Genomic DNA, 17035 nt, shown 5'->3' with positions numbered 1-17035 from the left:
AAAACCCCACAGTACCCCTGAAATGCATAGAAAACTGCTTTTTTTGGGCCAAAACGCTAGAAGGGTCAAAGGTCAAAAGGTCAAAGGTCAAAAGGTCAGAGGTCAAAAGGTCAAAGGTCAAATCGCTAGAAAGGTCAAAAATCAAAACGTCAAAGGTCAAAACGCTAGAAAGGTCAAAGGTCAAAAGGTCAAAGGTCAAAAGGTCAAAGGTCAAATCGCTAGAAAGGTCAAAATGCCACGATGCGCTTTTTTCATCGCTAGAAAGGTCAAAGGTCAAAACACTAGAAAGGTCAAAGGTCAAAACCCCTGAAATGCATAGAAAACTGCTTTTTTTTGGCACAGCCAATAAAAAAATTGGGGGTTCAAAAAACCCCACAGTACCCCTGAAATGCATAGAAAACTGCTTTTTTTGGCACAGCCAATAAAAAAATTGGGGGTTCAAAAAACCCCACAGTACCCCTGAAATGCATAGAAAACTGCTTTTTTTTGGCACAGCCAATAAAAAAATTGGGGGTTCAAAAAACCCCACAGTACCCCTGAAATGCATAGAAAACTGCTTTTTTTTGGCCAAAACGCTAGAAAGGTCAAAGGTCAAAAGGTCAAAGGTCAAAAGGTCAAAGGTCAAAAGGTCAAAGGTCAAATCGCTAGAAAGGTCAAAATCAAAACGTCAAAGGTCAAAACGCTAGAAAGGTCAAATGTCAAAAGGTCAAAAGGTCAAAAGGTCAAAGGTCAAATCGCTAGAAAGGTCAAAATGCCACGATGCGCTTTTTTCATCGCTAGAAAGGTCAAAGGTCAAAACACTAGAAAGGTCAAAGGTCAAAACCCCTGAAATGCATAGAAAACTGCTTTTTTTTTGGCACAGCCAATAAAAAAATTGGGGGTTCAAAAAACCCCACAGTACCCCTGAAATGCATAGAAAACTGCTTTTTTTTTGGCACAGCCAATAAAGAAATTGGGCGTCAAAAAACCCCACAGTACCCCTGAAATGCATAGAAAACTGCTTTTTTTTGGCACAGCCAATAAAGAAATTGGGCGTCAAAAAACCCCACAGTACCCCTGAAATGCTTAGAAAACTGCTTTTTTTTGGCCAAAACGCTAGAAAGGTCAAAGGTCAAAAGGTCAAAGGTCAAAAGGTCAAAGGTCAAATCGCTAGAAAGGTCAAAAAAAATTGGGGGTTCAAAAAACCCCACAGTACCCCTGAAATGCATAGAAAACTGCTTTTTTTTTGGCACAGCCAATAAAAAAATTGGGGGTTCAAAAAACCCCACAGTACCCCTGAAATGCATAGAAAACTGCTTTTTTTTTGGCACAGCCAATAAAAAAATTGGGGGTTCAAAAAACCCCACAGTACCCCTGAAATGCATAGAAAACTGCTTTTTTTTGGCCAAAACGCTAGAAAGGTCAAAGGTCAAAAGGTCAAAGGTCAAAAGGTCAAAGGTCAAAGGTCAAATCGCTAGAAAGGTCAAAAATCAAAACGTCAAAGGTCAAAACGCTAGAAAGGTCAAAGGTCAAAAGGTCAAAACACTAGAAAGGTCAAAGGTCAAAACCCTTGAAATGCATAGAAAACTGCTTTTTTTTGGCACAGCCAATAAAAAAATTGGGGGTTCAAAAAACCCCACAGTACCCCTGAAATGCATAGAAAACTGCTTTTTTTGGGCCAAAACGCTAGAAAGGTCAAAGGTCAAAAGGTCAAAGGTCAAAAGGTCAAAGGTCAAAAGGTCAAAGGTCAAATCGCTAGAAAGGTCCAAAAAATTGGGGGTTCAAAAAACCCCACAGTACCCCTGAAATGCATATAAAACTGCTTTTTTTTTGGCACAGCCAATAAAAAAATTGGGGGTTCAAAAAACCCCACAGTACCCCTGAAATGCATAGAAAACTGCTTTTTTTGGGCCAAAACGCTAGAAAGGTCAAAGGTCAAAAGGTCAAAGGTCAAAAGGTCAAAGGTCAAAAGGTCAAAGGTCAAATCGCTAGAAAGGTCCAAAAAATTGGGGGTTCAAAAAACCCCACAGTACCCCTGAAATGCATATAAAACTGCTTTTTTTTGGCACAGCCAATAAAAAAATTGGGGGTTCAAAAAACCCCACAGTACCCCTGAAATGCATAGAAAACTGCTTTTTTTTGGCACAGCCAATAAAAAAATTGGGGGTTCAAAAAACCCCACAGTACCCCTGGAATGCATATAAAACTGCTTTTTTTTGGCACAGCCAATAAAAAAATTGGGGGTTCAAAAAACCCCACAGTACCCCTGAAATGCATAGAAAACTGCTTTTTTTGGGCCAAAACGCTAGAAGGGTCAAAGGTCAAAAGGTCAAAGGTCAAAAGGTCAGAGGTCAAAAGGTCAAAGGTCAAATCGCTAGAAAGGTCAAAAAAAATTGGGGGTTCAAAAAACCCCACAGTACCCCTGAAATGCATAGAAAACTGCTTTTTTTTTGGCACAGCCAATAAAAAAATTGGGGGTTCAAAAAACCCCACAGTACCCCTGAAATGCATAGAAAACTGCTTTTTTTTGGCACAGCCAATAAAAAAATTGGGGGTTAAAAATAACCCACAGTACCCCTGAAATGCATAGAAAACTGCTTTTTTTTGGCACAGCCAATAAAAAAATTGGGGGTTCAAAAAACCCCACAGTACCCCTGAAATGCATAGAAAACTGCTTTTTTTTTGGCACAGCCAAAAAAAAACAAAAAAAACCCACAGTACCCCTGAAATGCATAGAAAACTGCTTTTTTTTGGCCAAAACGCTAGAAAGGCCAAAGGTCAAAAGGTCAAAGGTCAAAAGGTCAAAGGTCAAATCGCTAGAAAGGTCAACAATCAAAACGTCAAAGGTCAAAACGCTAGAAAGGTCAAAGGTCAAAAGGTCAAAACACTAGAAAGGTCAAAGGTCAAAACCCCTGAAATGCATAGAAAACTGTTTTTTTTTTGGCACAGCCAATAAAAAAATTGGGGGTTCAAAAAACCCCACAGTACCCCTGAAATGCATAGAAAACTGCTTTTTTTTGGCACAGCCAATAAAAAAATTGGGGGTTCAAAAAACCCCACAGTACCCCTGAAATGCATAGAAAACTGCTTTTTTTGGGCCAAAACGCTAGAAAGGTCAAAGGTCAAAAGGTCAAAGGTCAAAAGGTCAAAGGTCAAAAGGTCAAAGGTCAAATCGCTAGAAAGGTCCAAAAAATTGGGGGTTCAAAAAACCCCACAGTACCCCTGAAATGCATATAAAACTGCTTTTTTTTTGGCACAGCCAATAAAAAAATTGGGGGTTCAAAAAACCCCACAGTACCCCTGAAATGCATAGAAAACTGCTTTTTTTTGGCACAGCCAATAAAAAAATTGGGGGTTCAAAAAAACCCACAGTACCCCTGAAATGCATAGAAAACTGCTTTTTTTTGGCACATACAAAAATTGGGGGTTCAAAAAACCCCACAGTACCCCTGAAATGCATAGAAAACTGCTTTTTTTTGGCACAGCCAATAAAGAAATTGGGCGTCAAAAAACCCCACAGTACCCCTGAAATGCTTAGAAAACTGCTTTTTTTTGGCCAAAACGCTAGAAAGGTCAAAGGTCAAAAGGTCAAAGGTCAAAAGGTCAAAGGGTCAAAGGTCAAATCGCTAGAAAGGTCAAAAAAAATTGGGGGTTCAAAAAACCCCACAGTACCCCTGAAATGCATAGAAAACTGCTTTTTTTTGGCACAGCCAATAAAAAAATTGGGGGTTCAAAAAACCCCACAGTACCCCTGAAATGCATAGAAAACTGCTTTTTTTTGGCACAGCCAATAAAGAAATTGGGCGTCAAAAAAACCCCACAGTACCCCTGAAATGCATAGAAAACTGCTTTTTTTTGGCACAGCCAATACAAAAATTGGGGGTTCAAAAAACCCCACAGTACCCCTGAAATGCATAGAAAACTGCTTTTTTTTGGCACAGCCAATAAAAAAATAAAAAAACCCCACAGTACCCCTGAAATGCATAGAAAACTGCTTTTTTTGGCACAGCCAATAAAAAAATTGGGGGTTCAAAAAACCCCACAGTACCCCTGAAATGCATAGAAAACTGCTTTTTTTTGGCACAGCCAATACAAAAATTGGGGGTTAAAAAAACCCCACAGTACCCCTGAAATGCATAGAAAACTGCTTTTTTTTGGCACAGCCAATAAAAAAATTGGGGGTTCAAAAAACCCCACAGTACCCCTGAAATGCATAGAAAACTGCTTTTTTTTGGCACAGCCAATAAAAAAATTGGGGGTTCAAAAAACCCCACAGTACCCCTGAAATGCATAGAAAACTGCTTTTTTTTGGCACAGCCAATAAAGAAATTGGGCGTCAAAAAAACCCCACAGTACCCCTGAAATGCATAGAAAACTGCTTTTTTTTGGCACAGCCAATACAAAAATTGGGGGTTCAAAAAACCCCACAGTACCCCTGAAATGCATAGAAAACTGCTTTTTTTTGGCACAGCCAATAAAAAAATAAAAAAACCCCACAGTACCCCTGAAATGCATAGAAAACTGCTTTTTTTGGCACAGCCAATAAAAAAATTGGGGGTTCAAAAAACCCCACAGTACCCCTGAAATGCATAGAAAACTGCTTTTTTTTGGCACAGCCAATACAAAAATTGGGGGTTAAAAAAACCCCACAGTACCCCTGAAATGCATAGAAAACTGCTTTTTTTTGGCACAGCCAATAAAAAAATTGGGGGTTCAAAAAACCCCACAGTACCCCTGAAATGCATAGAAAACTGCTTTTTTTTGGCACAGCCAATAAAAAAATTGGGGGTTCAAAAAACCCCACAGTACCCCTGAAATGCTTAGAAAACTGCTTTTTTTTTGCCAAAACGCTAGAAAGGTCAAAGGTCAAAAGGTCAAAGGTCAAAAGGTCAAAGGTCCAAAGGTCAAAGGTCAAATCGCTAGAAAGGTCAAAAAAAAATTGGGGGTTCAAAAAACCCCACAGTACCCCTGAAATGCATAGAAAACTGCTTTTTTTTTGGCACAGCCAATAAAAAAATTGGGGGTTCAAAAAACCCCACAGTACCCCTGAAATGCATAGAAAACTGCTTTTTTTTGGCACAGCCAATAAAAAAACTGGGGGTTAAAAAAACCCCACAGTACCCCTGAAATGCATAGAAAACTGCTTTTTTTTGGCACAGCCAATAAAAAAATTGGGGGTTCAAAAAACCCCACAGTACCCCTGAAATGCATAGAAAACTGCTTTTTTTTGGCACAGCCAATAAAAAAATTGGGGGTTCAAAAAACCCCACAGTACCCCTGAAATGCTTAGAAAACTGCTTTTTTTTTTGCCAAAACGCTAGAAAGGTCAAAGGTCAAAAGGTCAAAGGTCAAAAGGTCAAAGGTCCAAAGGTCAAAGGTCAAATCGCTAGAAAGGTCAAAACAAATTGGGGGTTCAAAAAACCCCACAGTACCCCTGAAATGCATAGAAAACTGCTTTTTTTTTGGCACAGCCAATAAAAAAATTGGGGGTTCAAAAAACCCCACAGTACCCCTGAAATGCATAGAAAACTGCTTTTTTTGGCACAGCCAATAAAAAAATTGGGGGTTCAAAAAACCCCACAGTACCCCTGAAATGCATAGAAAACTGCTTTTTTTTGGCACAGCCAATAAAAAAATTGGGGGTTCAAAAAACCCCACAGTACCCCTGAAATGCATAGAAAACTGCTTTTTTTGGCACAGCCAATAAAAAAATTGGGGGTTCAAAAAACCCCACAGTACCCCTGAAATGCATAGAAAACTGCTTTTTTTTGGCACAGCCAATAAAAAAATTGGGGGTTCAAAAAACCCCACAGTACCCCTGAAATGCATATAAAACTGCTTTTTTTTGGCACAGCCAATACAAAAATTGGGGGTTCAAAAAACCCCACAGTACCCCTGAAATGCATAGAAAACTGCTTTTTTTTGGCACAGCCAATAAAAAAATTGGGGGTTCAAAAAACCCCACAGTACCCCTGAAATGCATAGAAAACTGCTTTTTTTTGGCACAGCCAATAAAAAAATTGGGGGTTAAAAAAACCCCACAGTACCCCTGAAATGCATAGAAAACTGCTTTTTTTGGGCCAAAACGCTAGAAAGGTCAAAGGTCAAAAGGTCAAAGGTCAAAAGGTCAAAGGTCAAAAGGTCAAAGGTCAAATCGCTAGAAAGGTCCAAAAAATTGGGGGTTCAAAAAACCCCACAGTACCCCTGAAATGCATATAAAACTGCTTTTTTTTGGCACAGCCAATAAAAAAATTGGGGGTTCAAAAAACCCCACAGTACCCCTGAAATGCATAGAAAACTGCTTTTTTTTTGGCACAGCCAATAAAAAAATTGGGGGTTCAAAAAACCCCACAGTACCCCTGAAATGCATATAAAACTGCTTTTTTTTGGCACAGCCAATAAAAAAATTGGGGGTTCAAAAAACCCCACAGTACCCCTGAAATGCATAGAAAACTGCTTTTTTTGGGCCAAAACGCTAGAAGGGTCAAAGGTCAAAAGGTCAAAGGTCAAAAGGTCAGAGGTCAAAAGGTCAAAGGTCAAATCGCTAGAAAGGTCAAAAATCAAAACGTCAAAGGTCAAAACGCTAGAAAGGTCAAAGGTCAAAAGGTCAAAGGTCAAAAGGTCAAAGGTCAAATCGCTAGAAAGGTCAAAATGCCACGATGCGCTTTTTTCATCGCTAGAAAGGTCAAAGGTCAAAACACTAGAAAGGTCAAAGGTCAAAACCCCTGAAATGCATAGAAAACTGCTTTTTTTTGGCACAGCCAATAAAAAAATTGGGGGTTCAAAAAACCCCACAGTACCCCTGAAATGCATAGAAAACTGCTTTTTTTGGCACAGCCAATAAAAAAATTGGGGGTTCAAAAAACCCCACAGTACCCCTGAAATGCATAGAAAACTGCTTTTTTTTGGCACAGCCAATAAAAAAATTGGGGGTTCAAAAAACCCCACAGTACCCCTGAAATGCATATAAAACTGCTTTTTTTTGGCACAGCCAATACAAAAATTGGGGGTTCAAAAAACCCCACAGTACCCCTGAAATGCATAGAAAACTGCTTTTTTTTGGCACAGCCAATAAAAAAATTGGGGGTTCAAAAAACCCCACAGTACCCCTGAAATGCATAGAAAACTGCTTTTTTTTGGCACAGCCAATAAAAAAATTGGGGGTTCAAAAAACCCCACAGTACCCCTGAAATGCATAGAAAACTGCTTTTTTTGGGCCAAAACGCTAGAAAGGTCAAAGGTCAAAAGGTCAAAGGTCAAAAGGTCAAAGGTCAAAAGGTCAAAGGTCAAATCGCTAGAAAGGTCCAAAAAATTGGGGGTTCAAAAAACCCCACAGTACCCCTGAAATGCATAGAAAACTGCTTTTTTTTGGCACAGCCAATAAAAAAATTGGGGGTTCAAAAAACCCCACAGTACCCCTGAAATGCATAGAAAACTGCTTTTTTTTTGGCACAGCCAATAAAAAAATTGGGGGTTCAAAAAACCCCACAGTACCCCTGAAATGCATATAAAACTGCTTTTTTTTGGCACAGCCAATAAAAAAATTGGGGGTTCAAAAAACCCCACAGTACCCCTGAAATGCATAGAAAACTGCTTTTTTTGGGCCAAAACGCTAGAAGGGTCAAAGGTCAAAAGGTCAAAGGTCAAAAGGTCAGAGGTCAAAAGGTCAAAGGTCAAATCGCTAGAAAGGTCAAAAATCAAAACGTCAAAGGTCAAAACGCTAGAAAGGTCAAAGGTCAAAAGGTCAAAGGTCAAAAGGTCAAAGGTCAAATCGCTAGAAAGGTCAAAATGCCACGATGCGCTTTTTTCATCGCTAGAAAGGTCAAAGGTCAAAACACTAGAAAGGTCAAAGGTCAAAACCCCTGAAATGCATAGAAAACTGCTTTTTTTTGGCACAGCCAATAAAAAAATTGGGGGTTCAAAAAACCCCACAGTACCCCTGAAATGCATAGAAAACTGCTTTTTTTGGCACAGCCAATAAAAAAATTGGGGGTTCAAAAAACCCCACAGTACCCCTGAAATGCATAGAAAACTGCTTTTTTTTGGCACAGCCAATAAAAAAATTGGGGGTTCAAAAAACCCCACAGTACCCCTGAAATGCATAGAAAACTGCTTTTTTTTGGCCAAAACGCTAGAAAGGTCAAAGGTCAAAAGGTCAAAGGTCAAAAGGTCAAAGGTCAAAAGGTCAAAGGTCAAATCGCTAGAAAGGTCAAAATCAAAACGTCAAAGGTCAAAACGCTAGAAAGGTCAAATGTCAAAAGGTCAAAAGGTCAAAAGGTCAAAGGTCAAATCGCTAGAAAGGTCAAAATGCCACGATGCGCTTTTTTCATCGCTAGAAAGGTCAAAGGTCAAAACACTAGAAAGGTCAAAGGTCAAAACCCCTGAAATGCATAGAAAACTGCTTTTTTTTTGGCACAGCCAATAAAAAAATTGGGGGTTCAAAAAACCCCACAGTACCCCTGAAATGCATAGAAAACTGCTTTTTTTTGGGCACAGCCAATAAAGAAATTGGGCGTCAAAAAACCCCACAGTACCCCTGAAATGCATAGAAAACTGCTTTTTTTTGGCACAGCCAATAAAGAAATTGGGCGTCAAAAAACCCCACAGTACCCCTGAAATGCTTAGAAAACTGCTTTTTTTTGGCCAAAACGCTAGAAAGGTCAAAGGTCAAAAGGTCAAAGGTCAAAAGGTCAAAGGTCAAAAGGTCAAAGGTCAAATCGCTAGAAAGGTCAAAAAAAATTGGGGGTTCAAAAAACCCCACAGTACCCCTGAAATGCATAGAAAACTGCTTTTTTTTTGGCACAGCCAATAAAAAAATTGGGGGTTCAAAAAACCCCACAGTACCCCTGAAATGCATAGAAAACTGCTTTTTTTTTGGCACAGCCAATAAAAAAATTGGGGGTTCAAAAAACCCCACAGTACCCCTGAAATGCATAGAAAACTGCTTTTTTTTGGCACAGCCAATAAAAAAATTGGGGGTTCAAAAAAACCCACAGTACCCCTGAAATGCATAGAAAACTGCTTTTTTTTGGCACATACAAAAATTGGGGGTTCAAAAAACCCCACAGTACCCCTGAAATGCATAGAAAACTGCTTTTTTTTGGCACAGCCAATAAAGAAATTGGGCGTCAAAAAACCCCACAGTACCCCTGAAATGCATAGAAAACTGCTTTTTTTTGGCACAGCCAATAAAAAAATTGGGGGTTCAAAAAACCCCACAGTACCCCTGAAATGCATAGAAAACTGCTTTTTTTGGGCCAAAACGCTAGAAAGGTCAAAGGTCAAAAGGTCAAAGGTCAAAAGGTCAAAGGTCAAATCGCTAGAAAGGTCAAAATGCCACGATGCGCTTTTTTCATCGCTAGAAAGGTCAAAGGTCAAAACACTAGAAAGGTCAAAGGTCAAAACCCCTGAAATGCATAGAAAACTGCTTTTTTTTTGGCACAGCCAATAAAAAAATTGGGGGTTCAAAAAACCCCACAGTACCCCTGAAATGCATAGAAAACTGCTTTTTTTTTGGCACAGCCAATAAAAAAATTGGGGGTTCAAAAAACCCCACAGTACCCCTGAAATGCATAGAAAACTGCTTTTTTTTTGGCACAGCCAATAAAAAAATTGGGGGTTCAAAAAACCCCACAGTACCCCTGAAATGCATAGAAAACTGCTTTTTTTTGGCACAGCCAATAAAAAAATTGGGGGTTCAAAAAAACCCACAGTACCCCTGAAATGCATAGAAAACTGCTTTTTTTTGGCACATACAAAAATTGGGGGTTCAAAAAACCCCACAGTACCCCTGAAATGCATAGAAAACTGCTTTTTTTTGGCACAGCCAATAAAGAAATTGGGCGTCAAAAAACCCCACAGTACCCCTGAAATGCATAGAAAACTGCTTTTTTTTGGCACAGCCAATAAAAAAATTGGGGGTTCAAAAAACCCCACAGTACCCCTGAAATGCATAGAAAACTGCTTTTTTTGGGCCAAAACGCTAGAAGGGTCAAAGGTCAAAAGGTCAAAGGTCAAAAGGTCAGAGGTCAAAAGGTCAAAGGTCAAAAGGTCAAAGGTCAAATCGCTAGAAAGGTCAAAATCAAAACGTCAAAGGTCAAAACGCTAGAAAGGTCAAATGTCAAAAGGTCAAAAGGTCAAAAGGTCAAAGGTCAAATCGCTAGAAAGGTCAAAATGCCACGATGCGCTTTTTTCATCGCTAGAAAGGTCAAAGGTCAAAACACTAGAAAGGTCAAAGGTCAAAACCCCTGAAATGCATAGAAAACTGCTTTTTTTTTGGCACAGCCAATAAAAAAATTGGGGGTTCAAAAAACCCCACAGTACCCCTGAAATGCATAGAAAACTGCTTTTTTTTTGGCACAGCCAATAAAAAAATTGGGGGTTCAAAAAACCCCACAGTACCCCTGAAATGCATAGAAAACTGCTTTTTTTTTGGCACAGCCAATAAAAAAATTGGGGGTTCAAAAAACCCCACAGTACCCCTGAAATGCATAGAAAACTGCTTTTTTTTGGCACAGCCAATAAAAAAATTGGGGGTTCAAAAAAACCCACAGTACCCCTGAAATGCATAGAAAACTGCTTTTTTTTGGCACATACAAAAATTGGGGGTTCAAAAAACCCCACAGTACCCCTGAAATGCATAGAAAACTGCTTTTTTTTGGCACAGCCAATAAAGAAATTGGGCGTCAAAAAACCCCACAGTACCCCTGAAATGCATAGAAAACTGCTTTTTTTTGGCACAGCCAATAAAAAAATTGGGGGTTCAAAAAACCCCACAGTACCCCTGAAATGCATAGAAAACTGCTTTTTTTTGGCCAAAACGCTAGAAAGGTCAAAGGTCAAAAGGTCAAAGGTCAAAAGGTCAAAGGTCAAAAGGTCAAAGGTCAAATCGCTAGAAAGGTCAAAATCAAAACGTCAAAGGTCAAAACGCTAGAAAGGTCAAATGTCAAAAGGTCAAAAGGTCAAAAGGTCAAAGGTCAAATCGCTAGAAAGGTCAAAATGCCACGATGCGCTTTTTTCATCGCTAGAAAGGTCAAAGGTCAAAACACTAGAAAGGTCAAAGGTCAAAACCCCTGAAATGCATAGAAAACTGCTTTTTTTTTGGCACAGCCAATAAAAAAATTGGGGGTTCAAAAAACCCCACAGTACCCCTGAAATGCATAGAAAACTGCTTTTTTTTTGGCACAGCCAATAAAGAAATTGGGCGTCAAAAAACCCCACAGTACCCCTGAAATGCATAGAAAACTGCTTTTTTTTGGCACAGCCAATAAAGAAATTGGGCGTCAAAAAACCCCACAGTACCCCTGAAATGCTTAGAAAACTGCTTTTTTTTGGCCAAAACGCTAGAAAGGTCAAAGGTCAAAAGGTCAAAGGTCAAAAGGTCAAAGGTCAAAAGGTCAAAGGTCAAATCGCTAGAAAGGTCAAAAAAAATTGGGGGTTCAAAAAACCCCACAGTACCCCTGAAATGCATAGAAAACTGCTTTTTTTTTGGCACAGCCAATAAAAAAATTGGGGGTTCAAAAAACCCCACAGTACCCCTGAAATGCATAGAAAACTGCTTTTTTTTTGGCACAGCCAATAAAAAAATTGGGGGTTCAAAAAACCCCACAGTACCCCTGAAATGCATAGAAAACTGCTTTTTTTTGGCACAGCCAATAAAAAAATTGGGGGTTCAAAAAAACCCACAGTACCCCTGAAATGCATAGAAAACTGCTTTTTTTTGGCACATACAAAAATTGGGGGTTCAAAAAACCCCACAGTACCCCTGAAATGCATAGAAAACTGCTTTTTTTTGGCACAGCCAATAAAGAAATTGGGCGTCAAAAAACCCCACAGTACCCCTGAAATGCATAGAAAACTGCTTTTTTTTGGCACAGCCAATAAAAAAATTGGGGGTTCAAAAAACCCCACAGTACCCCTGAAATGCATAGAAAACTGCTTTTTTTGGGCCAAAACGCTAGAAAGGTCAAAGGTCAAAAGGTCAAAGGTCAAAAGGTCAAAGGTCAAAAGGTCAAAGGTCAAATCGCTAGAAAGGTCCAAAAAATTGGGGGTTCAAAAAACCCCACAGTACCCCTGAAATGCATATAAAACTGCTTTTTTTTGGCACAGCCAATAAAAAAATTGGGGGTTCAAAAAACCCCACAGTACCCCTGAAATGCATAGAAAACTGCTTTTTTTTTGGCACAGCCAATAAAAAAATTGGGGGTTCAAAAAACCCCACAGTACCCCTGAAATGCATATAAAACTGCTTTTTTTTGGCACAGCCAATAAAAAAATTGGGGGTTCAAAAAACCCCACAGTACCCCTGAAATGCATAGAAAACTGCTTTTTTTGGGCCAAAACGCTAGAAGGGTCAAAGGTCAAAAGGTCAAAGGTCAAAAGGTCAGAGGTCAAAAGGTCAAAGGTCAAAAGGTCAAAGGTCAAATCGCTAGAAAGGTCAAAATCAAAACGTCAAAGGTCAAAACGCTAGAAAGGTCAAATGTCAAAAGGTCAAAAGGTCAAAAGGTCAAAGGTCAAATCGCTAGAAAGGTCAAAATGCCACGATGCGCTTTTTTCATCGCTAGAAAGGTCAAAGGTCAAAACACTAGAAAGGTCAAAGGTCAAAACCCCTGAAATGCATAGAAAACTGCTTTTTTTTTGGCACAGCCAAAAAAAAACAAAAAAAACCCACAGTACCCCTGAAATGCATAGAAAACTGCTTTTTTTTGGCCAAAACGCTAGAAAGGTCAAAGGTCAAAAGGTCAAAGGTCAAAAGGTCAAAGGTCAAATCGCTAGAAAGGTCAACAATCAAAACGTCAAAGGTCAAAACGCTAGAAAGGTCAAAGGTCAAAAGGTCAAAACACTAGAAAGGTCAAAGGTCAAAACCCCTGAAATGCATAGAAAACTGCTTTTTTTTGGCACAGCCAATAAAAAAATTGGGGGTTCAAAAAAACCCACAGTACCCCTGAAATGCATAGAAAACTGCTTTTTTTTGGCACAGCCAATAAAAAAATTGGGGGTTCAAAAAACCCCACAGTACCCCTGAAATGCATAGAAAACTGCTTTTTTTTGGCACAGCCAATACAAAAATTGGGGGTTCAAAAAACCCCACAGTACCCCTGAAATGCATAGAAAACTGCTTTTTTTTGGCACAGCCAATAAAAAAATTGGGGGTTAAAAAAAACCCCACAGTACCCCTGAAATGCATAGAAAACTGCTTTTTTTTGGCACAGCCAATAAAAAAATTGGGGGTTCAAAAAACCCCACAGTACCCCTGAAATGCATAGAAAACTGCTTTTTTTTTGGCACAGCCAATAAAAAAATTGGGGGTTCAAAAAACCCCACAGTACCCCTGAAATGCTTAGAAAACTGCTTTTTTTTTTTGCCAAAACGCTAGAAAGGTCAAAGGTCAAAAGGTCAAAGGTCACAAGGTCAAAGGTCAAAAGGTCAAAGGTCAAATCGCTAGAAAGGTCAAAAAAAATTGGGGGTTCAAAAAACCCCACAGTACCCCTGAAATGCATAGAAAACTGCTTTTTTTTGGCCAAAACGCTAGAAAGGTCAAAGGTCAAAAGGTCAAAGGTCAAAAGGTCAAAGGTCAAATCGCTAGAAAGGTCAAAAAAAATTGGGGGTTCAAAAAAACCCCACAGTACCCCTGAAATGCATAGAAAACTGCTTTTTTTTTTTGGCACAGCCAATAAAAAAATTGGGGGTTCAAAAAACCCCACAGTACCCCTGAAATGCATAGAAAACTGCTTTTTTTTGCCAAAACGCTAGAAAGGTCAAAGGTCAAAAGGTCAAAGGTCAAAAGGTCAAAGGTCAAATCGCTAGAAAGGTCAAAAAAAATTGGGGGTTCAAAAAACCCCACAGTACCCCTGAAATGCATAGAAAACTGCTTTTTTTTGGCACAGCCAATAAAAAAATTGGGGGTTAAAAAAACCCCACAGTACCCCTGAAATGCATAGAAAACTGCTTTTTTTTGGCACAGCCAATAAAAAAATTGGGGGTTCAAAAAACCCCACAGTACCCCTGAAATGCATAGAAAACTGCTTTTTTTTTGGCACAGCCAAAAAAAAAAAAAAAAAACCCACAGTACCCCTGAAATGCATAGAAAACTGCTTTTTTTTTGGCCAAAACGCTAGAAAGGTCAAAGGTCAAAAGGTCAAAGGTCAAATCGCTAGAAAGGTCAACAATCAAAACGTCAAAGGTCAAAACGCTAGAAAGGTCAAAGGTCAAAAGGTCAAAACACTAGAAAGGTCAAAGGTCAAAACCCCTGAAATGCATAGAAAACTGCTTTTTTTTGGCACAGCCAATAAAAAAATTGGGGGTTAAAAAAACCCCACAGTACCCCTGAAATGCATAGAAAACTGCTTTTTTTTGGCACAGCCAATAAAAAAATTGGGGGTTCAAAAAACCCCACAGTACCCCTGAAATGCATAGAAAACTGCTTTTTTTTGGCACAGCCAATAAAAAAATTGGGGGTTCAAAAAACCCCACAGTACCCCTGAAATGCATAGAAAACTGCTTTTTTTTGGCACAGCCAATAAAAAAATTGGGGGTTCAAAAAACCCCACAGTACCCCTGAAATGCATAGAAAACTGCTTTTTTTTGGCACAGCCAATACAAAAATTTGGGGTTCAAAAAACCCCACAGTACCCCTGAAATGCATAGAAAACTGCTTTTTTTGGCACAGCCAATAAAAAAATTGGGGGTTCAAAAAACCCCACAGTACCCCTGAAATGCATAGAAAACTGCTTTTTTTTGGCACAGCCAATACAAAAATTGGGGGTTCAAAAAACCCCACAGTACCCCTGAAATGCTTAGAAAACTGCTTTTTTTTGCCAAAACGCTAGAAAGGTCAAAGGTCAAAAGGTCAAAGGTCAAAAGGTCAAAGGTCAAAAGGTCAAAGGTCAAATCGCTAGAAAGGTCAAAAAAAATTGGGGGTTCAAAAAACCCCACAGTACCCCTGAAATGCATAGAAAACTGCTTTTTTTTTGGCACAGCCAATAAAAAAAATTGGGGGTTCAAAAAACCCCACAGTACCCCTGAAATGCATAGAAAACTGCTTTTTTTTTTGCACAGCCAATAAAAAAATTGGGGGTTCAAAAAACCCCACAGTACCCCTGAAATGCATAGAAAACTGCTTTTTTTTGGCACAGCCAATAAAGAAATTGGGCGTCAAAAAACCCCACAGTACCCCTGAAATGCATAGAAAACTGCTTTTTTTTTGCACAGCCAATAAAGAAATTGGGCGTCAAAAAACCCCACAGTACCCCTGAAATGCTTAGAAAACTGCTTTTTTTTGGCCAAAACGCTAGAAAGGTCAAAGGTCAAAAGGTCAAAGGTCAAAAGGTCAAAGGTCAAAAGGTCAAAGGTCAAATCGCTAGAAAGGTCAAAAAAAATTGGGGGTTCAAAAAACCACCCCGGTACCCCTGAAATGCATAGAAAACTGCTTTTTTTTGGCACAGCCAATAAAAAAAATTGGGGGTTCAAAAAACCCCACAGTACCCCTGAAATGCATAGAAAACTGCTTTTTTTTGGCACAGCCAATAAAAAAATTGGGGGTTCAAAAAACCCCACAGTACCCCTGAAATGCATAGAAAACTGCTTTTTTTTGGCACAGCCAATAAAAAAATAAAAAAACCCCACAGTACCCCTGAAATGCATAGAAAACTCCTTTTTTTGGCACAGCCAATAAAAAAATTGGGGGTTCAAAAAAACCCACAGTACCCCTGAAATGCATAGAAAACTGCTTTTTTTTTGGCACAGCCAATACAAAAATTGGGGGTTCAAAAAACCCCACAGTACCCCTGAAATGCATAGAAAACTGCTTTTTTTTGGCACAGCCAATAAAAAAATTGGGGGTTCAAAAAACCCCACAGTACCCCTGAAATGCATAGAAAACTGCTTTTTTTTGGCACAGCCAATAAAAAAATTGGGGGTTCAAAAAACCCCACAGTACCCCTGAAATGCTTAGAAAATTGCTTTTTTTTTGCCAAAACGCTAGAAAGGTCAAAGGTCAAAAGGTCAAAGGTCAAAAGGTCAAAGGTCCAAAGGTCAAAGGTCAAATCGCTAGAAAGGTCAAAAAAAATTGGGGGTTCAAAAAACCCCACAGTACCCCTGAAATGCATAGAAAACTGCTTTTTTTTTGGCACAGCCAATAAAAAAATTGGGGGTTCAAAAAACCCCACAGTACCCCTGAAATGCATAGAAAACTGCTTTTTTTTGGCACAGCCAATACAAAAATTGGGGGTTAAAAAAAACCCACAGTACCCCTGAAATGCATAGAAAACTGATTTTTTTGGCACAGCCAATACAAAAATTGGGGGTTCAAAAAACCCCACAGTACCCCTGAAATGCATAGAAAACTGCTTTTTTTTTGCACAGCCAATACAAAAATTGGGGGTTCAAAAAACCCCACAGTACCCCTGAAATGCATAGAAAACTGCTTTTTTTTTGGCACAGCCAATAAAAAAATTGGGGGTTAAAAAAACCCCACAGTACCCCTGAAATGCATAGAAAACTGCTTTTTTTTTGGCACAGCCAATAAAAAAATTGGGGGTTCAAAAAACCCCACAGTACCCCTGAAATGCATAGAAAACTGCTTTTTTTTGGCACAGCCAAAAAAAAAAAAACCCACAGTACCCCTGAAATGCATAGAAAACTGCTTTTTTTTGGCCAAAACGCTAGAAAGGTCAAAGGTCAAAAGGTTAAAGGTCAAAAGGTCAAAGGTCAAATCGCTAGAAAGGTCAACAATCAAAACGTCAAAGGTCAAAACGCTAGAAAGGTCAAAGGTCAAAAGGTCAAAACACTAGAAAGGTCAAAGGTCAAAACCCCTGAAATGCATAGAAAACTGCTTTTTTTTGGCACAGCCAATAAAAAAATTGGGGGTTCAAAAAACCCCACAGTACCCCTGAAATGCATAGAAAACTGCTTTTTTTTGGCACAGCCAATAAAAAAATTGGGGGTTCAAAAAACCCCACAGTACCCCTGAAATGCATAGAAAACTGCTTTTTTTTGGCACAGCCAATAAAAAAATTGGGGGTTCAAAAAACCCCACAGTACCCCTGAAATGCATAGA

The sequence above is a fragment of the Electrona antarctica genome (genome assembly GCF_951216825.1).
Source record: "Electrona antarctica genome assembly, chromosome: 18".
In the NCBI taxonomy this organism is placed as follows: Eukaryota; Metazoa; Chordata; class Actinopteri; order Myctophiformes; family Myctophidae; genus Electrona; species Electrona antarctica.
The sequence above is the reverse complement of the archived record's forward strand: the minus strand, read 5'-3'. Positions refer to the sequence as shown.